The sequence below is a fragment of the Pezoporus occidentalis genome, unplaced genomic scaffold (genome assembly GCF_034315485.1).
Source record: "Pezoporus occidentalis ecotype Australia unplaced genomic scaffold, CSIRO_AGI_Poc_V1 ctg294, whole genome shotgun sequence".
Taxonomy (NCBI): domain Eukaryota; kingdom Metazoa; phylum Chordata; class Aves; order Psittaciformes; family Psittacidae; genus Pezoporus; species Pezoporus occidentalis.
Window position 1 is genome coordinate 138,863 of NW_026914874.1, and position 26,469 is coordinate 165,331.

At 46.0% G+C, this 26,469-nt stretch overlaps 2 protein-coding genes and 1 long non-coding RNA gene across 9 annotated transcripts in view; 1 reads left to right on the forward strand and 2 right to left on the reverse strand.

Annotated features, from left to right (window-relative positions):
- RHOC (ras homolog family member C) overlaps positions 1-26,469 on the reverse strand; it is a 421,559-nt gene that overhangs the window by 96,952 nt on the left and 298,138 nt on the right. The gene's annotated exons all lie outside the window — the stretch shown is intronic.
- KCND3 (potassium voltage-gated channel subfamily D member 3) overlaps positions 1-26,469 on the reverse strand; it is a 121,438-nt gene that overhangs the window by 61,837 nt on the left and 33,132 nt on the right. The window lies entirely within an intron of this gene.
- The window catches only part of LOC134167688 (uncharacterized), a 51,978-nt gene that overhangs the window by 12,426 nt on the left and 13,083 nt on the right, over positions 1-26,469 (forward strand). The window contains exon 2 of the long non-coding RNA XR_009966256.1: positions 11,197-11,321. This is a non-coding gene — a long non-coding RNA (uncharacterized LOC134167688). The remainder of the gene's footprint in view (positions 1-11,196; positions 11,322-26,469) is intronic.

Below are 26,469 nucleotides of genomic sequence, written 5' to 3' on the forward strand. Positions count from 1 at the left end.
GCACTGCTGCTGATTATCGACCTTTTTTATTTCCCATTGTTAATCCTCCCTCCTTCCTTCAGTGGTCTGTTCATTTACTAATCCCATCTGTCGTGTATGGAGATGTTAAGAGATGGAAATCTAATCTCAATGCAGTTTTCATTCTCTGTCTAATGTATTTATATAGATTCACAGGATAAAAGCTTTTTTGTATGGGGTTCTTAGTGAAGCAGGATGCCTAAATGACCGCTGCTACCTGGTTTTACGGACTGAATCCAGATGTATATGGATTTGGCATGGCTTTGTTCAAATGCAGGCCAGGGTTTTGTCTACAGTCATAAATTGCACTCTTATGCTTCCTGATAATTTCACTGAGACAGAAGTGGTCTGTTAAGAGGTTTGGAGCCCTTCCCAAGCAACTGAATACTTTAAATAGGATACAGGCAGAGCTGGAGTCGGAGCTCCTCTATGCAGATGGAGGTGAGCAGGGCCTCGTGCTGTTGTGTATCCATCACCCAGCAGTGATACGTACCGCATTTAGGATTCTAATTCCCAGTGAAAACCCCATAGGCTTGCAGCTCTCAAATCCCTTAGCAGCTGCTGGAAACTGGGGGCTAGATTGCCAGCCCCTGGCTCTGCTGTCTCACTTGGGTATTTCCACCAGCTCCTGTGCCCCCAGGAGAGGCATTCCCAGTCCAGATCCCAGGGTGGGAGAAGGGTCTCCTGGCTGCCCCTTCAGGGCAGAAGCTTTTCTTAGAGAGCTGGGATTTCCCCCCCAGGAGCTGAATTTAACTCAGGTGTCTTGTATAGCCCTGGCCAAGGTGTAACCTGCATCCCGGGGTTTGGTGCCTGGAGAAAGATGCAGATTTCTTACAAGCTTCACCACATGTGAGTTACTGAGGGCAGTTTATGCCTCAGATGAGGTCCTTCAGCTCCTTGTAGAGCATCTTCTTTTTTTAGCCTGCTCCTCTCATCATTTAAGAGCTGCAAATGGGCTTCTCATATGCTAATAGCTCTGCCTCTGGACTGCTGCTTTAGCCTTTCCCTCTGTGAATAATCTGCCTTCTCCTTAGGTCGCTCTTCTTCGTGCTTCCACATGCTGTCCCTGACTGGGGTTATCCAGCTCAGTGCCACAGCCATGCATGTTGTCCCTTTAGACAGGGGCCCCACTTGTTCAGACCAGTTTTACAGAATGGTTTAGGTTAGAAAGGACCTTAAAGCTCCTCCAGCTCCAACCCCTGCCACGGGCAGGGACCCCTTCCACTGGAGCAGCTTGCTCCAAGCCCCTGTGTCCAACCTGGCCTTGAACACTGCCAGGGATGGGGCAGCCACAGCTTCTCTGGGCACCCTGTGCCAGCGCCTCAGCACCCTCACAGGGAAGAGCTTCTGCCTAAGAGCTCATCTCAGTCTCTCCTCTGGCAGGTTCAAGCCATTCCCCTTGGCCTGTCCCTACAGGCCCTTGTCCCAAGCCCCTCTCCAGCTTTCCTGCAGCCCCTTCAGGCACTGGAGCTGCTCTCAGGTCTCCCCTTCAGGAGCCTTCTCTTCTCCAGGCTGACCCAGCCCAGCTCTCTCAGCCTGGCTCCAGAGCAGAGCTGCTCCAGCCCTTGCAGCATCTCCGTGGCCTCCTCTGGCCTCGCTCCAACAGCTCCACGTCCCTCTGGTGTTTATTGCCACCAGAGCTGGACCAGGACTGCAGGGGGGGTCTCCCCACAGTGCAGCAGAGGGGGAGAATCCCCTCCCTGAGCTGCTGCTCGCACTCTGTGGGTGCAGCCCAGCACACGGGTGGCAAAGGATAAAGGATGCCCTTGCATGGGTTGGAGTTTTGTTTCTCAGGATGCCATCAACTCATCCCCTGAACACTTCAGGCTCTGGCTGCAGGTGCCTCTTCTCAAGTGCTGCTTCCCAACAGCAGGATCCAAAGCTGGATAGATGCAGCATTTTGTGAGCAAGTGTTGTGCAGGCCTTGAGAAGCTGGCACAGGCATGTCACAGTGCAGAGGCTTTGAGAGGTGGGGAGGATTGACAAGTTTAACGTCACAGGCATGTTTCCAAATGAATCTGTTGTGATAGGTATTAGTCATAAGTACAAACTGCAGGGAGATTTGCATTTTATTCTCTTTATCCTACTTCAATCCTGAGCAGCCCCTTCTGCCCACCCCATTTTGGCATATTTAAGGGGATTTGCTGCATTTTTAGTAATTAAAGGTCCTGGAGAACAGTGAGGTCGTTTGAATTGAATGGCACCTGTGCGCACTCAGGCCTGGATGTGCACGGAACACTTGGATGGATGTACCCAATAGTTAGTGAGCTCGTATGAACTGTGCTGTTTTGCACCCAGTTGGGGATCCCAACTTCTGCCTTTGTGGGTTTCCTTTCCTCTGGGTTTTCCAGGGGTTCCCTGCTCCTGGCTGAGTCCCTGCTGCAGCCCTGGCAATGGAGGTGAGGGGAGCCCGTTTCGCTCTGTGGCAGTCGTTCTGCAGAGCTGCTTGTACCATAGTCTCAAATACAGTGTGGCTTACATACTAATAGTGGAGATTTATCTGGGATCTGTCATGTGCGGGTCTCATTGTGTTTTATGACCTTTAATTAATTAAGCTTCATAAAATCCTAATCATGCAGGAATTATTAATCCTGTTTTAAATTAACTGGCCAAAGAGAGGTGAAACGTCTCACCAGGCTGTGGATACCTGATTTGAACCCTGACGTCCTGCTGACTCCAGCCTTGCTGTAACCCAGCAGGAGCATTTGCTTCATAAAGGACTTCAGGTGAAGTCTTTAAATAGTTCCTGTGCTCAGTTCCCCCCATTGCAAATGGATGCAACTCCTCTGACCCTGATCAAATCATGCGTGTCTGATCCTAGGAGCAAATCACAGCTTTTCCCTTCGGAACGCACGCTCTTGGTAAAAGCAGAAGTGAGAATTCCCTCTCCTCCTGGTTGCTGTGCCAAAAACTTTCACATGACTCCTTAATTCCTCTTGCACAAATGCAGAAGGCAGTCCTATTTTATCAATCTTAGCCTGGGATTTGTTGGCATTAACTGACATGTAATTTTCTTTGGAAGGCAAGTTTGTAAGTGGTTATTTAAAGCTCTGTTGCACCTCCCTTGCGAGGTGTACCACATCCCTGTCCTTCCCAGGGAGGAAGGAAGGAATTCTGATGAGGATGTGTGTTCTGGCTACATTTCACTGAGCCTGCAGCCAGGCAGTGCAGCGTTACCAGTGGATGCTGCAAGCGCTGTAGCTCGTGTGTGCTCATGATCTGCTGATCTTTATGATCGCTGCGATTTGATTTTGCTGTGAAGGGCACAATGAAGGCCACAGTGCCTGTGACCACAGGGGTGGTTGCAGACCAGCTGTTTCTCAGCCAAAGGGCTACTCTGCACACTGCATATAAAAGTAATCTCAAGTAACATTCTTCTTTTAATTAACAACCCCCCCAAACCTGTAAGTGAAAGCCTGCACTTATTGTATCCTGCCATAAAGAGTGTTAGATGTGGGGAAAAGAAATGTGTTCTGCTCAGGGGGAAAGGAAAGCTGACAGTTGAGTATAGCACGTTATTTTCAAGGAAGAGTTGAACAGTCCTGGAGACCCCTCTCTCACTGAAAGAGCCCATTCCAACCTCTTTTTTTGGCACAGGTTGCAGTAACTGAGACGCGGCGTGTGTTGTGCCACGGCTTTATTGTGCCACGATGCTCTCAAGTGCCCCTTGCAAGAGGCAGCCCTGACTGACTGGAAACTGAGATTGGTGCCTGTGTTTCTTCCGTTTGATTTGAAGCTCTAATTACTTGTGGTGTGACCTTGGGCAAGTCTGTATCTTCCCCTCTGCTAAAGGGTAGAGCAGAAGAGGAGAGCGTTCACTGGCACTGGCTCCCTTTATATGGGTAGGATGGAGCTGGTCACCCTTCCTGCCTAGGAGATGATGTCTTGTGGTCTGGCTAGGAGACACAAGAGTAGTGATGGCTCCAGGGAGAAGGGCTCATGCTAAGTCCCTGCAAGCAGCCTGGCCATGGCCGACTGGAGCCTCCTGGCCCCAGGAGCAGGAGCCTGAGCCCAGCCGGGCACAGGTAAGCCCATGCAGTGCAGAGGTGATCTTGACTGTGGCACGCTCCTCATCCCAGCAAGAGGGGTTATTTCCCTGTGATGGCCTCAAGTGACCACCCTGATGGGTGCTGTAGTGGTTTCATCACTGTCTTTAAATTTGGAACGTGATGGAGGCTCTGGCCTTGGTCATGTTCTGTAGTGATTTGTACTGTTTGCTTCCCTAGAGTTTGCTGTACCCTTCCCTATGAAGACATTACTAGCTGCTGAGTGTCTTAGTAGTGCTCTCTTGCTGGTTATGACTTCATGCTGAAAGGCTAAAACCCCACAAAGACAGCAGCAATGTAATATCCTGTCCTCTGTGCAATGGTTTGGTTTCGTGCTTATTATAATCCACATGAGTCTATGGAATTAATCATAATGCCAGCACTCCCATCCAGCTGCCTCAAAGCTTTTTTCAGACATTAGTCACATTAGTCTCATAGTCCCTGTCTGAGGTGAGAAAACGCTGGCTGTTACCAGCATCACATGGCTGAAAAAGCTGCTGGCTGGAGGGGAAGGTTGCACAAGGCTTGGAGCAACCTGGTCTAATGGAAGGTGTCCCTGCCCATGGCTTGAAGGTCCCATTCTGTGTAGCAGTGTATATCTGGGATCTGGTGATACTGGTGTGATTTTCTGTCTCGTTTCCTCTGTGTAAGATTGGAAGATGTTTGCAGCATGGAAAACCAACTCTGCAGACATTTGCTTTCTCTTCCCTTTTCTCTGTGTCACACCTTGTGGCACGGAAGGAGCAGTCTCGTCTTACCTGACACACACTGCCCTTGTCAGAACCAGCACTTGGGAGTGCAGGGAAAATGAAACATGTCATTATTTACTTCCCTGTGGTGATCCCTGTACACTTGAGTCATGAGATTTGATTACATTTACATTAGAGTGTTAATAATGCATCAAATTATCCAGGCTCTTAAATCCGGATACACAGGGCATTATCAGCACAAATATTCTTCATCTGTACTTGGAACATTGCTCTTCATCTGTTTTAAACATTTTCATGGAATCCCAGCCTGGCTGGTGTTGGAAGGGACCTTAAAGCTCCTCCAGCTCCAACCCCTGCCACAGGCAGGGACCCCTTCCACTAGAGCAGCTTGCTCCAAGCCCCTGTGTCCAACCTGGCCTTGAACACTGCCAGGGATGGGGCAGCCACAGCTTCTCTGGGCACCCTGTGCCAGCGCCTCAGCACCCTCACAGGGAAGAGCTTCTGCCCAAGAGCTCATCTCAGTCTCCCCTCGGGCAGCTTTCTTTCCTTGTCACTTTTTTACTGCTTTGGGCATACTCAGGAGACTTCATTGCCTCTGCTATCTACAGAGCGGGTAACTAGAAGTGGGACTTTTCCATTACATTTCTGAATGAAGCTTGCATGTATGTAAGCGTGTATGTGTTCATATACATCTGTATGTTTGTGTGTATGTGTGCTACTTGGGCTAGCTTTAAACACCCACAACTTTAATTTTGCTAAGTCAAGAAGCTGCACGGAGCAGAACTGGGAGTTGAATTGTGTCAGTGGTTTTTGATCACAGTAAGCCCAGGGGCTCACAAAACGGGGATGCTGTAATTAGAAATCCTGTTTTGCCATTTTTTTTTTTGGAGCAACTGCGAGATCATTCTGATAACCTCGGTTTGATTTGAATGAGGAAGATTAACATCCTGCTCCCGAGGAATAATTGTTCCAATATTTCACACTACGCTGAAGCTTATTGCTGAAATCCTCTGCTTGACACTGCTGAATAGGCTGCTATTTTATCATACGCTGACGTGCGCAGGAAATGTCGAGTTCTGTCAGGGGTGAGAAGTAACAGTGGTTTTCATTTAAAATCAGTAAATAAATACCAGCAGACATTGCTCACCCTACCTCTGATGAGGGTTTCACTGTGCCTTTGGAGCACAGAGGAGAAAGACCTGGCAGCAAGTGCATCAGGAGCCGTTGTTACTTTCCCCATCAACCCTATCACCGTCATTGTGATTAAGACTTCTCTAGTCCTGGATAACGAATGTCCCAAATTCTACAGTAAAAGGAGCAAACTGTGTGAAAGTTAAGGAAGGTGCTGACAAAGTGGGTCATTAATACTGTGCTGAGGCCTTTGTACAAAGGTGGTTGGGGATAAATTGCAGTCAGAAGCTTGTAATTTCCTGGCTTTTGTCATATTAATGTGGATCTTTAACCTCAGTGATTTTGTTTGGGAAGCTTTCATTGGGTTTAATTGCCTGCTTTTCTTTCATGAGCTTGATCTGATAATGGAAGTTTTAGAGGCAAATTGATTTTGTTGAAATAGAATCTTCCCCCCCCATCTTTTCGCATTATACTGGGGAGTCAACTGAAGTCACAGCAAGCATGTTGGGAACTGACATATTCTATTCCACTCTTGTTGGGTACGGGGCAAAAACCTGTCAGGCTCCCCCGTGCACTCTCCACGTCCATCCATAACTGTCACGATGAACATAGCTAACGAAGAACCAGTATCCCCTAGGCTGTTCCATCTGGCTGCATACCCAGCTATCTCCCTAAACCTCATGCTGTGCATTTGCATGTGCCTTCTCTATGAAAGGCAGAACGGGAGCAATAATCTCACATGAACCGCAGGTGCCACTTTGAATATCAACACTCCACAAATGGATGTTGTTTGAAAGGTGGAACAGAGAAACCACATTGCGTGTTCAGAGTCAACCTAGGACACTGATCTATTTTGATACAATTACTGCCCACAGATGCATAAAGCCCAGACGTTTAGGTTGACAATGGATGCAAAACCTGTATCTGTATCCCTCAACAGAATTGGTTATAAATAGCTTTTCTTTCTCAGCCATGGTAATGTGTTTTTTTTTAATGTTGCCTTGATAAGGACACAATGAGTTTGTAATGAAAAAGTTACAGACGAAAGTAAATGAGGTTTCTTTCTTTTCCCTGCAATATACGTGCTTCCACATCAATGTATAACGTAAATCCAGTAATTTAACACCTGCTTTCTTTGAACCATTATTTTACTCTTCTCCTTCCATTTTAATGCTCTCTCTGGATAGTGATTCTCATTTCTGTATTGCTGCAAGCTCACAGCAAATGTCTGGTGCTTCAGAGCATGCCTTGGATGCTTGAGCTTCTGGTTACCGCCCTTCCCAACCTCATCTCTCCCTGTCCACTCATGACTGCTTCTGCATAAGCTTTAACAGCATCTAATCATTGTGAATATTATGTTCATGCTGTTTGCATGGCTGCAATAGTACTTATCTCAAGACTGTTTTCTGCTGAGTAGGTATGTGTCCTGTTAGGTACGAGCTGCCCAGTTCTACAGCAGTGACTGCTGCAGGAAATGACTTTCCTAATACCTGGAGCGTGCCTCAAAAGTTGTCCTGACATAAGATGTCTTTCAGTTACAACTCTCAGCCTTTATTATAACAGTTAATTTTCTTAATTACAAAATGATAACCACAGTGCTTTTAGTGGAATGGCACTCAGTCCCTATGCTTCAGGAGTTCAGACCTATGAATAAAGGCAAACCTTGTGGTTTTGTGTAAAGGAAGGGGGTGAGAACTGCCATGAGCTTGCGTCTGTGTTCTTCATGTAGTACATTAGGAAGCCAGGAATAGTCTTTCAGAAAATACCCCTTGTCATCTCTCATGGGAAAAAAAGGAGTAAGGAAATCCCTGCTCTTTCCATTCCAACAACTGGAGATTTTTCTGTTCTGCTCTTTCCCAAGATGTTATGAATCCCACCTTCTGCTTTTTCAAATCAAATCCCATTTTTACCTCTAAGGAAAGCCATTTGAAACGCACTTAGCAACCATCAGAGTCTATTTTTAACTTCTATCAGGGTGTAATGTACAAAATGTAATAATCTCATGCTTGAAGCTTTTTTCCCTTCTTCCCAGAGATGTGAAATTGCTGCAGTTGAACAGGAGTGAGAGGAACTGGGTATGTTGGCTTTGCCTGGAACTTATTCTCTTTGTTTCTCTCTGTTTGTGTCTACATATCCCAAGTTGTTCATCTTCACCTTTTGCACCATGGTTATTTATGGCAAACTCAGCCACTGGGAATGTGCTGAACAAGGTAAATCAAGTGTACATTTTTAGATTCCTCTCTGATAGTAAGTCCTTCGGTCAAGGATATTTGTAGGATGGGGAATGAAAGAGTCTAGAAACAGAATGAATAACACCTCCATGGCTTCAAAGGGGGATAGAGGCACTGTTTGGTGAATGAAGAGTGACTTCAGCCTCTCCTTCTCTCATGGACCTGGAAAACGGGGCTGTTGATATTAACCTTGTTCTAAAGATATACTTTCCATTTTCTACTGATGCAATGCGCTCCCTCAAACCCTGGGAATATGGAGGGAAGGCTGGAGGGTTGGTCTGCAGAAACTCTTGGGTGGTGTGTGGGAAGATGTGTCTTCTGTTAGTCTGCCTGTACTCTCTGAAGCAAAGTAGGAAGGATGAGTTACCACTGTAGAACTAGGTTGGGATGCTAGTGTTCCCAAATTACTGCTGCAGTATACTGCGTGAGCCCTTGGCTATGACATTAAAGTCATTAACCTCCATGGGATTTAGTTCATCACTTTCAGCTCATATTTCTATCTTTTTTCCCCAACTCTTTGACAAGGCTGTAATAAAGACAAAGTTTGTCTGTCACAGTGTTCATATGCTTCAGAGCCCTAGTCCAGGGGAAAGCTCCTGAGGCTGCTTAGGGCCTTAAGGCTCTTTTGGGTAGCATCTAGCCTTCCTCTTTAGTAAGACAATACCAAAGGAATCTTTCAAGACTGAGTTGTTGTGATTTAATGCTATCATTTGGTAAGTCTGAAGGGTCTCATCCAGCTTGGTGCTATTTGTGGTGGCACACTTAAGCCATCCAACACAAAGAACCTGGCCACAGCTTTGGTCCACATGTACTGATGCATATGGAGGTATCAGTGTTTACCCAGTGAAGCCATCACACTGAACTTCCAGTATTTCTGCAAACATGTCAGAAATACTAAAAGAAGGGAAGTCTACCAAGGACAAATTGTCTGTCCCTGGAGCCACAGGATGATGGTTCTGGGCTGTGTATCTTCTATCACTTGGCTCATTTCAGTTTTGAATGGTAGAAGTGATGGGGCTCCCGTTGCTCTGTTCTGGAGAGCAAGTGACCTCCTGTGCCAGATCAGAAATAGACTTTAAATAATTCATTGAATAAAGTCTAGGATTCTTGTAAATGTCTGTCTGATTCTCCTTGCTCTCTATTATTCCTGCTTTCCTACCAGCCCATAGAGCATACAGTCACATCCCTGTCATTACATTCCTTCCTTTCACTAACAGATCATCCCATGTCTTTGAGCATTAGTTGAATTTTTCCCTTTTCTCTTGAATGAGGCAATTATTTTACTTAATAATAAGACTTTGATTTCCCCATTTGAGTGTGCTTTGCTCTGATCTGAAAGAGGACATAGACATTAACTTCCTCTGCATGGAACTTGCTTTACATTGGGAGTCAGCATGTTAAAGCAAATTGCATGGTACTGTAAACATCCTAGAATCAAGCCCTGTTCTCATTTGTATCTGTGCAACCACGCTGGGTAAAATTCTGCCTGTAGAGCTTAAAGGCATGCACTTCTAATCCTATGCATTTTGTAAGACTAATAACCCGCTTGGAGGCTGGAGGGCACACAGCCTGCTTGGGCAGGAAAATGTAGGGTAGCAAAGCACGAGGCAGAGTTCTGAAACATAATTCTACATGGGAGAAAAACATAGGAAATTGGTTAATATTCCTTAATTCCAAGCACTCTTGCAACCATGTCCTCATTGCTGAAAGGGATGAATTTGTTTATGCCATTTAGCTTCAGGCCAGGCTGGAATATAAGGTACGTTTCCTTGCAAAGATACATTCCTGTTTTCTTTGATGGTCTGAATTAAATCAGAAGGAATGGTATTTCATCAGTGAGAAAAGGAAAAAGGAAGGACTAAACAGACATCCCATGAATGCGTGGCTGGCTCTATGCGACATGGGAGGCCCCATGTTTGGCGAGCATCAGGCTTACGTTCTCTTCCTGTGTCGCATCGGTTTCAGCACCTGAGGCAGAATTCCTGAATGGTACAAAGTTGAAGTTACTTGTTTCCATCCCAGTTCTATTGACTGCCTGTCTCACCAGTAGTGAAGTTAGGCCAGATTTATACCAGGCTAAGTGGGAATAAAACGTAGCTTCCTTGAAACATCCAGAAAACCTTGTGTGAACTCCGGCTTTCTCCACTGGATGAAATAGTTACTCTGGGATGCTGTGGTGAATTTGGAAGTCATTAGTTCACTTGCAAGCTATTTTACCTGTTCTAAGAGGTAAATCATAAAATCCCAGACTGGTTTGGGTTGAAGAGAGCTTAAAGCTCCTCCAGCTCCAACCCCTGCCACGGGCAGGGACCCCTTTCATAGAGCAGCTTGCTCCAAGCCCCTGTGTCCAACCTGGCCTTGGACACTGCCAGGGATGGGGCAGCCACAGCTTCACTGGGCACCCTGTGCCAGCGCCTCAGCACCCTCACAGGGAAGAGCTTCTGCCTAAGAGCTCATCTCAGTCTCCCCTCTGGCAGGTTAAAGCCATTCCCCTTGGCCTGTCCCTACAGGCCCTTGTAAATTCCCTGTAAATGTAAATGCATTGATAAATAGGAAGTCCTGGTGGTGGTATCTGCCAGAAGGTTTCTTGTTTCTTGGCTGCAATAGACTTGGTTTTAATTTTGATGATTATTTTTAGTTTTGTGTAGTAAAACCTCATCAGTTTGTGTGGATTTCAACATTCCTGGTGCGTGTGTGTATACAGGAGAAAAAGAACCTGGAGTCAAACCCAGAGCCCTTTAAGTAACAAAACAAGAACAGCAACACAAGTAGAATTGCATCGTAGTTCATTTCAGCCTCACTGAAATTTCCATTGTGCAAGCATTTAAATGTTGTAGTTACTGTGGCACATCTCATTTTACTTTATTCCCTGGTGGATGTTTCCCTGAGAATTTGCTGCAGATGCTGAACAATAAAGCCTGTTGCAAATTGCTTTCCAACTGCTAGGTAATTACAGCAGATTTTATGCTAAATGTAAAGAATGTACTGCTATTTTTTAATAAAGGGAACATCTTTTCTTATCTGATACTTTAATACTGTCTCATTTGTCTTACTTTCCAGTTGAAGGATAACTTCCTGTTGCTCACACCCTGGCAGAGCTGCTGGCATCCCTGCTGTTCCGTATTCCTCCCCAGAATCTGCATGTTCCAACTATCAGCTGGAAGTTCCGACCCTTTGTGTGCTTAGTAAATAACTTTAATATTTAACAGGACTGCGTTGAGGCCACAGAGCATGTTTCTATCTGCACTTGTAAGCAAATCACACAGAATATTTGGTTTCAGTTGGCTTCAAGGATTACCTCCGTGTTTTGTCCCATTTGTCAGTGTTTCCTAACATGACCAGTGGCATTATAATCTCTCATATACCAGGCAGGGTAAACATGAAGCTCCTCATCCCTTCTTAGAGGGAGGCTTCTCTCATTGCTTCTGTACACAAATGAACATCTTGTGCTGCAGGAAGAGTGTTGGTGACTCCTCCGCAGCGCGAAGTGGATGAGCTGGGATGGTGGGATTCATTTTGTGGGGAAAGACCATCAGGAGACTGGGATATGGGCGAGCCTGCAGTTGAAATACTCAGAAATGCAATATCAAGAGGTTTCCTGTGCTGTACAGTGTGGCACAGGCACTGCAGCCATGGAGGGCTCTGTTAAATGTCTCCCTGTCCCATCTAGGGCAGAGGCAGAGCTCATTGACCCCAGTGTCTCAGAGAGAGCTGGGTCTGAGGAATACAGGAGCTGGGGAGGGTGCAGGGATGTGTTTGAAACCGAGGGGAAAGTTGGCTCCTGTGGAAAAGGAGCTCCTGTGTGTTGGTGCGTGCAGGCTTGGGCTTGCTGGATTGATGTGAACAAGGGAACGTCAGCAAGCTCCAGGATTCACTGTTGAGCAGAACTCCTTCTCCAGGGCCTGCTAATCAAAACCTCCTTCCATTAGTAATGCTTTGTAATGCTCTTGTAGTAAGCACCTATGTTTTGTCACAGTAGAGACGCCAAAATGTCACCGAGCTTGGCACGAGGAGTGGGGTGGGATGCTGCTGCTGCTGCTGGTTCATGTGAGGTGGACAGCTGTATAACCTCCATCTCCTCATGCCACCCTCAAGTTATTTTGAGGGGAATATTACAGAGAGCACAGCCCACAGGCTGGGGAGAGGGTGTGGAGTATTAATAGGTTGATGTACAAACCACTTGGAGGGCAGTGGAACACGATCGCTTGAGAAAACTCTTATTATCGAGCTGTGAAAAGCAGCTTTGCTGCTCTGCTCTGGGCTGCTTAGTAAAGTCAGAGCTACGTACTCAACCCTGGGCTCTTGGAAAGCACCCGAGTGCCTGTTGGGCTGGAGGAAGGCTTGAGGCTGTTGGTTGCTGCCAGGGAAGGCAAGATGCTGATGAGGCCCTTATTGACATGGTGTGGTGGTGGTCTTGGCAGCCCTGGGGTAATGGTTGGACTTGATCTTAAAGGTCTTTTTCTGGTTGATTCTGATTCTATGCTGTGCTGGGGAGGAGGAGGCAGCTCCTGCCCCAGGAGCACCAGGAGCCGCTGCAGGGTGGTGGAATCTGCACCCAGCGCCCATCAGCATCTATGAGTGTTTCCACCCACCTTCACATGGCAATGGCAAGGGCTTGGGGCTGCAATCATCTGCGCTTGCAAATTTGTACCTGGGAGCTATTGTAAGCTGCAACTGAAATGTATTTTAAACATGTGTCAGTCATTAGAATCTAAAAATTGATCTGAGCCCACACAGCGAGCGAGTGCAGGAGTGAATCGGAGGAAGGCGGTGATTAAATCTGAGAGTGGAGTTGCTGCATTTTAGGCCGTTACAACCCCTGAGCTGATGGACGAAACAAAATCAATCCCAACATCTAGGAACCTGCATTTCTAAACTGCATTCTAAACCCGTCTTAAAGATGCGTTCCGAGAGAAGGTGCAGCTGTGAAATACTTGACATTTCTGTGATGGAAGGAAATGGTCATGGAGAGGCTGCTGAGATGAGTGTGTAAAATGTTCGTGGTTCTCTTAGGGAAAAAAAAAGTCAACACATTTAAACAAATTAGCCTAGAATAAAACTCCAGAATCTGGTGTTTAATGATGTGCAATTGCTTTGACATCTAGTGTGGTAATGGTGGAAAGCCATAAGAATATGAATAAGTAAAGGTAGTCAAGGATAAATGATTAGTGCGTTCGTGCATTTCTGTGTGCAGAAGTAGTAAAACCTGAAGCTGGAAATGGAGCTTTGATAAAAGTCTGTGTCTGCCATCAGTGCTGGTCACTGAGAGAAATCGGAGGAGCTGGAAAAGCTCTGGGCAAATCACTGGAGAAATCCAGTTATTTATGAACTATTAATTATTAATTGATATTAATAATTGTAATTAATATTTATTATTAATCCAGTAACATAAAAAAGCAAAAGAAAGCTGCTCTCCAGGTATGGCCATCAGGAGTGTCCTGAGTGATGCTGTGAGTGGGTTGTGCTTTCCATGGGCCACCAGCACCACATCAAGGCCCTGCTGGACCTCTTTGGACCCGCACAGGTCTGGGATGTTTCCTGAGCTGCCCAGAACTTTCTGGTGGTGTTTTCAGTCAGATGCTGCAATGACTTTCCCAGTGGTTTCCTGACAAGAGGTGGGATGGAATATGGGATCTGTGGTTAGCTCTTCTTAGAAAGAGCTGTGTGCTGGTAAAACCTATGGTAGCAGCAGCCCTTGGTGCCAGAACCTGTCTGCAATAAAAGCTTGTGTGCCAGGACTGAGTTAAAACCACTCTCAGGTCTTTGTGTATATTGTAGTGAGTTTTAAACTGAATCTACTCTGTCATAGAATCACAGACTGGTTTGGGTTGGACGAGACCTTAAAACTCATCTAGCTCCAATCCCTGCCATGGGTAGGGACATCTTCCACTAGACCAGGTTGCTCAAAGCCCCATCCAGCTTTGTGTTCTTTATCTATTTCCCATTAATACTTAACTGACTGATTGATGGGAATGCAGAAACAAAGAGGTGCAAACACCACAGTGTGATTGATGCAGAGGTTTTCTGTTAATCTGCTATGAAGACAGAGGAGAAGCCCCACACTGCTCATTCAGGAGGTTGTCCTTGGGTGTCCCACAGCAGACCAGACCTCTCAGAGCTTGGGCATGCCAAGGCCCATCAGCATCCACCAGTGTGACAAGCAGGTCTGGTAGGCAGCCAGGGGTCTGATCTGCTCCCCTGCCCAGGGCTGGCAAAGGTGGCAGATGAATCATAGAATATCAGGTTGGAAAGCACCTCAAGGATCAAGATGAGATTGAATAAAACAAGAAGAGATGAGATAGGATGAGACAAGGGAGAACACTCCTGCTCTCCCACCAGGTGACATTATGCTCAAAGGCAATACCCACGTGGCTCAGGAAGAAAGAGAAACCCCATCCAGATTCTTTCTGACTTCCAGTAACGCTGCTGAGTAGTTGAAATGTGCAATTTAACATATGGCTAATAAACTACTAATTAAAACAAATAGGAAACAGTCAACTAATCAAATCTCCTTGTTGCCATATGGCAAAAATCCCTGGCAGCCTCTGAGAGAGGAGTCACCCAGCCCAGGGTATCAGCAGGGCCCCAGTGACTCAGCGGGGATTAGGGTGAAGCAGGGAATTGGGGATGATTACTCATCTAGTTGTCAAACACAAAAATCTCCTTTTCTCTATTACTTGCTTTGCTGGGAGGTTTTTACCACCTCCCGTTGTGTTCCCTGCAGGATGGGTTTGGGACATGCCCAGCACCCTGCTCCCAGCACCCCTCAATAGCAGGGAGAAGGGTGAGGGAAGCCGATGCAGCGTTTGGCGCGCTGTTGATGTGGCAGCTGAGATGTTCTCCTCGATGGCAACATCTTTTAAGGAGCGTTCACCTGCATCCAGGCTACTGAGAGGAGTGTTTGAGATCAGAATCTTGTTAATTCTTGTGCACAGTCAGTTGGGAAGTCAGTTGGCATACTCGGAGTCCTGGGAAGCAGAACTATGCGCCTGTGGCTGATGGGGCCAGGCACCCCACGGGAACCATAGGCTTATAGATGAGAGGAAGATGACTGGGGAAGAGCTTGACAGCAATTCACAAGCTAGGATTTGTTTGCTCGATGCTTTAGATGAGAAACCCTGCGTGCTAATGCACGTGGCAGGAAAGCAGCCATGTTGAGGATCATTTATAAGCAGGAAAAAGGCTTGCTTTGAATGATTCAGCAAGAATGAGCTCTGCTCCACGCACGTCTCAATACCTTGTATGAAGGAGGAAGACATCAGCTCTAGAGCTGAGAGGGTATTTCAGTCTCTTCAACCCATTGCATCTTTGGCATTTCTACCTAGCTTGGTGACAGGTTCGGTTATTGTGGTGACATAGTGATACAGCTTTCTGGTATAAAGAACAGTATATATTGACCCTGTGTAGTGTTTTACATACATAGGTGAGGATGATCAGACTGTCCTATAGGGAGGGAAGGTGCTTAATTAAGCTCCAGCTTAGTCAGTGATACAAATTAAGAACAAAACAGGATGTTTGCCCTGTCTCTTTTATTAACTTAGTTCATCTGTGTAACGGCAGCAGTGGATGACTCACAACCTTTACCGAGGCACAAAGATAGGAAGGTCACGTAGGCTCCAGAGCAGAGGAGCACCCTGAGACCCCCCCCCCCAGCCAAACCCCTCCTGTAGCACTGACTCTGGATCGTGTTATGCAGGTTTGTACCCCAGTACTTTGATTGGAAAGTATTTGCAACAGATGAGGTTTAACATGGCATGATTTATAGACAATGCAGATAGTAAATCCTCCTAGGAGTCCTGAAAGCTGTGAGTCCCTTTCTAGATTAATGCTTTACTGTAGAAGATGTCTTTTATCCTCTCTTTTGAATAGTACTTTCTAGTTCTTAAACGGAATCATCATTTATAAAGAAGCTATAACTGGATTTTTTCACACCTTTTACCCTTGTTTTGGTTCAGATTTAAGTCATGTCGTAGGGGATTTGAATGTAATATAAAACTCGGTGTTAACTGATCATAGCCATGAGATGCAGCAAAGGTCGTTTTCTATGGGGATGTGAGGTCAAAGGTGCACAAAACATGGATGGTGGGAAAGATTTCCACAGTGAGAACTCATTACGGAGTTTTATTCGGCTTCTCTTTGTGGATGGGCAGTAGGAGATGAAGCTTGATATTGCTCATGATGAGAGAGAATTACAGCAAAATGAGGGAGATGCTGGGCTGAGTCCATCAGGAGCCTCAGAGTCCCAGGCATCATCCAGCAAAGCACTTAAGCACCTGCTTTACTGTAAGCACTGTTTAAATCAATACTGATTTGCTTTGCTGAATCAGGAACAGAGTTCAGTGCAGGTTGGGAGTCAGCCTATAGGCCCCTATTGTCCAGCTGCACAGTGGGTCCCTTCTACTTTTAAATCCTCTTCTTTTGAACTGTGAGACTTTAGGAGCAGAGAATCTCTCTTAGCAACTACCAGCAGCATCCCTAGCAGCCTGGTACTAGAGAAAAAGAATGAAACAAGTCACCTAACAAACAATGACAGTAAAAGGAGGTGACTGAACTAGATAAAAAACACTATTGTTTTTCAAAACTAAGCAAATTAGTCCCAAGGCCACTCTAGTTATAGCATATCTGCAAGAACATGGGTGGTTTGCTGCTGAACAGCCAGTACCAGGCTGATCACAATGTTCTCTTCTTGCCTTAAAAGCTGCTACTGCATCCCTGACCTTCCATGGCTCATCCTGTGTTTATTTATTAGTGCATTCTGCCTTGCTTCTTGCACTGGGCATTTGGGTGCCCAGAGGCTGGCAAGACTTCTGAAATGAATAACTTTCTCTTATATGCAGCTAGGAATAACAGTGCTGGTCCATGAGTGATGGGGTACATAGGGACATCCTCCACTTGGATCTGTTGCATTGGCTTCATGAAAACTGTGCAATCATATGTAAAGAGAGATATATAGATAAATACCTCACACAATGAATGTGAAACAGTGGAAGGGTGATCTAGTCACATTAAAGAACTCTTATCCATCAGGAATGGATATTCTATGGCTGGACCTTGAGCTTTCATTGGCATCCAAAACTTAGCTGCTAGCTCTTCCTCCCAAGCTGGAGTAGTAGCCAAATGCTTAGTCCTATGTCATATGCTCTCTTTTAGGTTTCACTGTTGAACAGGAATCAGGTCCCTGGTGCTTGCCTTCTAAGTGGGCCAGACAAACATGGAGATGCTCGGATGCTGTTGCAGACAGGGCTGCCCTCCCAGATTTGCTGCAGGAGATTTGATTTTCCCCCAAGGCTGTGTCTGAGCTCTTGGACGGATGAGACAGGTTTGTTTTTCACTTAGAGCAGGATTAGCACCAGGCACGTTACCTGGGGCAGCATGACATACGGTACTGAGTATCTCGTTGGAGATGGATATTTCCATTTCTCATCATTTACAACAGACCCCACTGCTGAAACACGATGTGCTGCCCCTTCCCTCTGAAGAGAGAAGCATGTCCTGCTGCTGACAGCGTGCTCTGCAGACAGGTATTGTGCAGACTTGCCTCCATTTAAGCGCTGGGTTCAGAGGAGTCACCCAGCAGGAGATGCATCTCTTTTTGCAGCAGCTCCCAGGTCTGCTCACAAGCTGCAGGGGCCTCGTGAATCCTCAGCATCCCTGTCCCTGCACTCTGCATCCTGACCAGGGGGTGAATCACAAGCATTTGTGCTCTCAGAGCTGCCTTCCCTCCTCATCCCCTCTGTGTCAAGCCCACGCCACCACCTCCTGTGACTTGAGGCATCGGGTGGACCTCTTGCCACTTCCACCACTCTCTAGCCTGGAGCTATTGATGTCCCCAGGGAGCATCCAGTGTCTGAAAGGAAAGCAGCATGACTCAGGCTGATCAGGAGCTGAGCAATGTGCACAGGTATGGTGTTTGCCACAGATCTGTGTTAGAAACAACATAATCCCTAGTGAGTTAGCACAGGATGCCCTGCTCAAAGCTGTACATAACCATGTACGTGCCTCTGCACCCTCCCTAGACCTCTGCCCAATTTCATAGAACCCCAGACTGGTTTGGGTTGGAAGGGACCTTAAAGATCATCTAACTCCAAACCCCTGCCATGGGCAGGGACAACATTTCAGGTCACACCTTTAGTTTTGTTGGTCTGTTTTTTCCTACCCTACTTTTTAAGGGATCCTGCACACATGATGTTCTCATCGAGGTCCAGAGTGCTCCTGATCAGCCTCCTGAGATTAACTGCAGACCAAGGAGGATTCAGGCACTTTATTTCAATTACAGAGGCCATTACAGAGTCCTCAGCTTGGGTCTGCACACTCAATTAGTCCTGCCCCAAAGTGCTGACACTTAGGTCTGCCTGGAAATTGCCCATAGCATGTCTGTGATGCTCCATGTGATTTAGCTCCCTGGATTTGTAGCTAAGACTCTGGAATATTTGCAACCAGCACTGAAACCACTTGGCTCGTTGTTCTCTTTTTCTAAAGCAAGTTACTTTAGGAAGAGCCTGGGTGTGTGTACGGGGGCTCTGCCAACGCATTCATTTTGCATTTCAACCGTGTAAAACAAGAGAGCTGGGAGTGAAAAAACGCTGGTGGATGTGCAAACATGTGGCCACAGGACTCCAGACTCATCTCGTGTTCTTTTGCAAGTATCACTGCGCTCTGAGGCTTGAAGGGAAGATTTGAAGAATGGCAATGAGGTCATTTCTTCAGATATTCACAGACTGCTCTTCAATGTTTGATGAGCAGCATGGGGCTCTTGATGGAAAATGACTATGGAGTTTTGCAGGGGTTTTACTTCGCTTTAGTTTTTATTTATTCCGGACTCCTAAGGTGTTTGGAGAGCTGCTGCTGGCTGTCTCAAAGCCTGTCTCCATGAAAGCAAGACTGTGTGATAGAAGTCTGTCCTCACCTTACTCTTCCTGGCAGTGCGTGGTGTGCTGCGAGTGATGGCAGCCAGTGTGCTCAGTATGGCTGCAAGTGCTCAGCAGAAGTGATCAGATGCCTTTAGTATCTCCAGTGGAGAGTTTGTCTGATGCCTGGTCCATGATTCAGTAGAAACGCCTTTGCATAGAATATTTATGAAATACAAATAATATTTATGAGAAGGACGTGGAGCTGTTGGAGCAAGGGCAGAGGAGGCCATGGAGATGCTGCGAGGGCTGGAGCAGCTCTGCTCTGGAGCCAGGCTGAGAGAGCTGGGCTGGGGCAGCCTGGAGAAGAGAAGGCTCCTGAAGGGGAGACCTGAGAGCAGCTCCAGTGCCTGAAGGGGCTGCAGGAAAGCTGGAGAGGGGATTGGGACAAGGGATGTAGGGACAGGCCAAGGGGAATGGCTTGAACCTGCCAGAGGGGAGACTGAGATGAGCTCTGAGGCAGAAGCTCTTCCCTGTGAGGGTGCTGAGGCCTTGGCACAGATTTATGTGCAGTACAGCTGTGGGAAACTGCTGCCTGTTATTTGAATTTCTCCAGGTTTCTTTCATTCTACCTGTGTTTTATTCCAGTTGGCAAACATCAGTTTCACACAAAGTGGTGTTCATTCGGGGTCTTAACCTGATCCCTGCTGGGTTCCAAATTGACAGAGCTTTACCTGACTATTAGTAAGGTACATAACACAGCAGCTAAATATAGAACCAACAAAGGCTCTCCCTGAGGTAGTACCAGCATGGGGATAAAATCAATGTCATTTCTTATGCAGTTCCTTGACAGGCATTTGCTAGAAGAGTCTTATCAGTGCCTTTCAGTGATTCTCAGGTATTTCTTGATTCCCTTTAGAAAGCACAGAGCCATTGGTGCCTAATGCAGGGAACAACTAAACCCTTGCTCCAACCCTTCCCTGGAAAAGAGCCTTCTCCCTCCCTGCAGGGTTTTAATGTGTTCTCCCATATGAGATCATGGTATTGAGGTTTGCAATGGTACAGCTTGGGTTGGTATTTTTACTTAAATGATATTGTTTCCTTGTGTACTTTTGAGTAAAGGTATTTGCTTCTATCTGGGAAGGCGCAGCATCCTTTTGGCATTTCAGAAGAGGTGGGCAGGATGAATTATTCATTTTAAAAGTGTGTGACATTATGATGGAGCTTCAGCAAAGTACATTTAAACATTACAAAATAGGATGAATCAGTTTAAACTCATCAGAGCTTATCATATATCAGATAAAATGACTGATATAAAGGCTATAAAGGAAAAAGAAAGCTCTTCTCAAACCATTTCTAAATCGGACTCCAAAACCACACCAAATATGAAAGAGGGTTTGTTTTCAGATCTTTTAATGCCCAGAGGTTTAGGGAAAATGGATGAAAATACAGGGCTAAACCCCTCTTTGCTAAGAGGCGATACAACTATTGGAATGTGCTGATGAACATCCCTGATGTAGCCAAGGGGAAGGTGGGGACAGACCATTGGGACTGCTGGGTCCCTGTGGACCTAAGGCGCAAGGCTCCTCAGGAGAATTCATGTACGGGAGAAAAGGCTCTGGTCAAAGCCTAAAGAATAAGGTTGTAAAAGGAGGAATCTCATGGAGGTGCTTTATGAGTCTCCTTGGATTTGTGTCTGCTCAGTCTGCTCTATTCTCAAGTGGTGGGGTTTTCTCTGCAAACACAAATATGAGTGGTTTTCTCTGTCTTTCTGTAAGGTCTTTTTCTACATGTGTCAAATAAGCTGGATCCCACCACCTGCAATGGATGTCTGAAAGCATAAAGCATTGGGAATAGGATGTTTAGACAGAAGTTATTACAGCCCTCCTTGTTTTTATGAAAATTCTGTCTTAAAAAGTTAAATTCTGGGGGAAAATCCTCTCTAAAGAGTCCTTTAAGCAGAATCTCTGCTTATCCTTATGCTTTAAATACGATGGATGCTGTAGCAAGTGCTGAAATGTGCTGTTGGTTTCCCACACAACTAATGGGGCTGTTCTGCATTACCAAAATCCTTGGCAGACTCTTTTTAATGCTCCATGGTGATAAGATGTAAAACCAAGGGTCAGACTCCTTGTGTTCCTTAGGATGAGAGGGAATATAAACCCAGCAATTGCTCCGGAATCTGTCCAGTTCAGCATCTTGTCCTTCACAGGGACAAACGCCAATGGCTTCTGAGACCCTGAGCATGCAGTGAGGGGCAAACCTATGAAGACAGGTGGAGAACACTGGGGCTGTTCAGCCTGGATAAGAGAAGCTGTGTGGAGACCTCAGAGCAGCTTCCAGTGTCTGAAAGGGGCTACAAGGATGCTGGGGAAGGACTCTTCATCAGGGACCGGAGTGATAGGACAAGAGGTGATGGGTTTAAACTTAAACAGGGGAGATTTAGGCTCGATACAAGCAAGTTTTTCCCTGTGAGGGTGCTGAGGCGCTGGCACAGGGTGCCCAGAGAAGCTGTGGCTGCCCCATCCCTGGCAGTGTTCAAGGCCAGGTTGGACACAGGGACTTGGAGCAAGCTGCTCCAGTGGAAGGGGTCCCTGCCTGTGGCAGGGGTTGGAGCTGGAGGAGCTTTAAGGACCCTTCCAACCCAATCCAAGCCATTCTATGATTCTATGAGTACATGCTCACTGAAAAGGATTACTTTTTCATAGTTCACATTGTATCATTTCGACATCAAATTCCTGATTTTGATAGAGATGTTTGTTCTTTCTGAAAAGGCAGCTGGACTCTTGCCCTCTGTGGTGTGTTGTGGCACTTAGTCCCCGAGGTTAAGGATGTGAAGATGTACCCACTGATCTGTTTGTTGACTTGTCCCTTTAGCTGGAAACCTTTCAGCCCCCACCTCTCTCGTGTCTTTAAGACCAGTGGGAATTAAGTGTGCCTCATCTCTTGCTCTTCACCATTCATTGCAGCTGCACTTTTGAGGAATACAGAAATGCTGCAAGCCAATCAGATGGAGACTTCTGTAATTGCATTCTGCCAAGCTAAATTTCCTTGCAATTTCAATTGGATGCAGTGTTATTCATTAGGTGAGGTCCTAATCTACTGTACCGTGTTGCTGTGCAACAACTGCTACAATTAATCCCCTGGGTCAAGAAACTGATATAGTCCTCCTGTATGTTTGTAATTTGTAAAGTGGTAATGGTTCTTTTTCAAGGAATATTACTTAATAACAGTGATACTAATGGACCCTGCATTTACTACAATTAAACACTTGGAGGAGTGGATTGTAAACTCTGCATTCAGCTATTGAAGTATGGCAATTTTGGAGAGACTTTGTACTTCAGGACATGAATAGAAAAGTAGGGTAATATGATTCCTAGGCAATTATGCATTGTGTCCACATACTGCAGCTGCTAAAAGCATGGATCATAATGAATGTAACCGCACTGATTATCAAAGGATGTTTGTGTAATGATTGATTTGTCACTTGTAAAGCCATGCAGGACATCAGAGCACAAATTACACCCATTTACTGTAACGGTATATGCTTTCAAGTGAAGCCATTCCTTAGAGGGGAATCTTGGGCTCTGCTGCTCATTCCTGGCTCTCTAAGTCCCTCAGAATCATTTCTGTATGATAAAACAGAATTACTGCTAAGAGTAGGCTTGAATGAAGCAATAATGCTGCCAGAGATGCTTCACATCTTACAAGAAAACAAAAATCTGCCTTCTCATCAGAGAGAAACAGCAAATTGCATTCAGCTTGTAACGAGCCCTCCAGAAGGGTTCAGAGTCCCCAGGCAGCTTTCCACCATCACCTTCCATTATTGCCTTTCCTATTTTTAGTTGTATTTCCAGGTTCTTCCCAAGCCAGTTCTTTTCAGCCATTCACCATTTCTCCCATGTCAGAGGGAAGGACCACTTTACGTGGTGTTGCCATGGAAACACCTGCTGGATACGGGATGGAGATGGGAGAGGAGCAGGGCAAGAAACAAACAGAATCAGTTGGGAGACCGAAGAGCAAAGGCACAGAAGCCCTGTTGGGTTTGTCCCCTTTGCAGGGCAGCTTGCAGCACTGAACCTGAACCCAGTGCTTTCTGGATTTATTTGCACAGTTCAGAACTTGGGGTCAAAACAGGGAACTCTGCACAATGCAGTAAGGGGAAAAGGACAGATGCCATCCCTGGTAATTCCATATGCTCCGTCCAAAGCCAGGATCAGATTTTTCCATGGGAATCCACTCCCATCCTGCTGGGCCCCTTGTCCCTTTCCCCAGCCTCCTGTGCTCTCTGCAGCCCATGCACAGCTCCCTCCTCACAGGCTGTTTTGACAGTATGTGATGCCTAAGAGAGCTGACAAGGCCAGGCCCAGCAATGTGCAGAGGTTTCCTGGGGTCGTGCTCTGTTCCCAGACCTGTTAAAAGGTATTTTTATGTGGGGGAGGAAATGGGGAGAGAATTGACAGGAGCTATTGCGGTGAGTGCGCAGGCATCATTTTAATTTAGAGTATGCCCATTTTATGTTACTGGCTCCAAAACTGATGCTGAGTTCCTCCATCTGACAGCCTGATCCAGGGCTTACTCCAGTCAACGGGAGTGTTTCTGTTTCCCTTGGCGATCTTTGGCTCAAGCATTACCATAAAAGCTTTTGGATCAGAGCAGAAAGTCAGACAGGTATAAAGAGCATCTGTTGTGTTGAGTCATTTGAGTTTGTGCCATGCTTTAGACCACTTGTGGATAAGCTCTTAGCTTTCTGCTGTGTATGTACCAGTTTAAGCTAAGCTTAATGTCTGTCTCTCTAATTTTAAGCAGAGGCAGAAATATTACCTACATTTACGCTTCTCCAGCATCGTGGGCTTCATAGAGGAGGTAGGAGTGTAAGTGCTGAGAACAGGGCAGAGTGCTTAAGGAGGGCTCTGAGATGATGATGAACTTGCCCTTCAATGCTTCTGCAGCCTTTGCAGGACGCTGAGATGTCAGTAAAGAGGTGAAAAGCAACTGGATCATTGTTAGGGGTGAGTCCGTGGCTGGGTGGGTGGCTGGTGACAGGGATGACTTCAAACGACTCAAAGTCTTAGATGTGTCAAGACCCATTTTCCTAACTCATGTCTGTGGATTCAGAGTTTTCTCTTTTCATGTCATACACAGAATTTAAACTTGCACTTCTCAGATAGATGTACTGACCTGCTGGTACATAACGGCCAGAGTAGGATGAAGACATGCCATGTCCCTGCTGACAGGCAGCACTAACTTGCAGAGCCAAAGCAGCCTTTTCCTTCCGCGTTTGGCTGTCTGGTTGTGTTACCCAAAGCTAACAAGATCTGGGTAGCCCTAAAACACAGTTGTCCTTGTTACAAGTAATCTGCTAAGCGCACAGAGAAGCATTACAAGAAGTTGAGCACTGAGTCTACGTTTCATGACTTTTCCCTGTGTTTTTGGTCATCTGTTATCCTGCTTTGATCCCTTCTGGGGTTACATTTTCCTCATCACTAGGTTTGCCTCCCTGCTGGGAACCTGAAATTGTGTGTTCAGCTATAGGGTTCAATTTGCCTTTTATGCCTCCTGCAAATCTTATTAAGTCCTGTTGTATTAAATGGGAGAAGCATGCAGTTAAGTCTGTGGTTTTCAAAATGCATTAGACTTCTTTTCAAGTATGCAAAGTGTAAATGGATTTTGTGCTTTGGGAATGTAGCAGTGTTTACTATTTTGGTTAGATAAAAGGATGCTGAGATGGCCTTTAACATTGATTTCATGTTACGTTTTTTCTCGGCTTTAATATAGCATTAGAGGTTCTTTTAGCATTTTGATTTACAGAATAAATCAGAAAATGAGTTTTATTTTATTTATCAGTAATGTGCTTTTCTTTCTGTTCTTCCTCAGTGTGGTTAGCCCTGAAAACAGTAGCCTGGGTAATCTCATTAGGCCAGCCTTTCTTCTTGCAGGATGGTTTGAAACACTGAGAAGCAAACTTCATGCACTGTTTTCCTTGTGAATCCAACTCAAACTGAGCAGCTTAGTGAGCCATGAAAAGTATACATTGAACCTAAGCCTTTTTGAACCTGGAAAGAACCCTTTCTGAGTAATGTAAATGAAGTACCAGGAGGCTCTGAGCTCTCTCTGGCTTGGACACATCATTCTGGTATGCACCCTGGCAGCTCACTTCATCTTCCCATGCTCAGGATCCTCAGCTGTAAGAACAGAGGCTGGTGGCATTTGTTCAGCTACCAGAGGCAGTTACAAGGTAATGTTTGCTATAAGAGCTCCTGAGTAACCTACATTTACAGATGAGTTGCCATCAAAGTGCTGTGCTTCACCACAGGATTTGTCCAGGCAGGTGGACAGACACAGTGGCATTGGCAGCATAGAATCATAGAATAGAATAGTTAGGGTTGGAAAGGACCTTAAGATCTGCAGATTATTGATCCTTTGAGGTGATTGTAGAGCCTTGGGGTTGCTCTTGGAGGAAAGAGGGGCCACAGGAACAGGCCTGACTCTCTCAAGCACCTTCATTACTGAGGTCTAAATTCAGTTCCAGTTGTGATGACTTTGAGAGTGATGCCAAGCCCTATATTACTTGACCTACTTCAAAACTGTATGGAGAAATGTATCCACCAAATTGACTTTCCTTTTGTCATTCACATCTCAGATGCCACTGTAGGAAACTTGGCAATTCTTCAACAGGGAGATAGGGGTAGACTTGGTAGTTCACAGCTAACTGAATGTGTAATCTGTTGATCAACAAAAGGACATGTTGTGCTTGAGAGATGGTGAATCTCCTGTTTGTTCTAGCTCTCTGTGCACTGATCAGGTGTAGAAGATCCTTGATAATCTATTGGGTTTATGCTGGTATGAATCTGTAGCATAAGGATGGCGCAAAGCTGGCATGTGTGTTGGTCTGATGGTTTCTAGCAAATGTGTGACTCTAAAAAGGAGGGGCAGGAAATGGGGATTTCAGCAGGAAACAAATCAAAACACTCAGTGTCTAACCAGGAGAGGGTGGAATGTTTGGGCCGCTTCCTATGTAGCTGGGAATGCTCCAGACCTCTTGTTCACCAACACTGTGGGCAGACCTGCAATGAATTCCTCGTGGAGCAGAGATCACTGTGCAGGTTTGGTGCTGGCATGCTGGGATGTACCAGGAACAGCCTGGCTGCAACAGCACTGAGCTGTGCTGTGTCCTGCAGTGCCTTCCTGGCAAAAGGTTCCTAAGCTAGGATGATTAAAGCTGAACGTCCCGGCACCCTGCCTCCCTTCCCTTCACTGAGCTGATGGCTGGAAGGTAGTATTAAAATCGTGTTGCATTCGCTTTAAGGCTCCTTCTACCCCTCTACAAAGCCAGAAGAGCATAAAGGCACATCAGTAAAGGGGAGCCTTGCCCTCTCCCTGAATAGGTTTCTGAAAGAGGAATCTCAGCCTTTGCAAGAGCCTTGTTGGCCGATCTCTCTGTGTCCCCATTTAGATTTCCATGGCTGGTGAGGGTTTTTAGTGA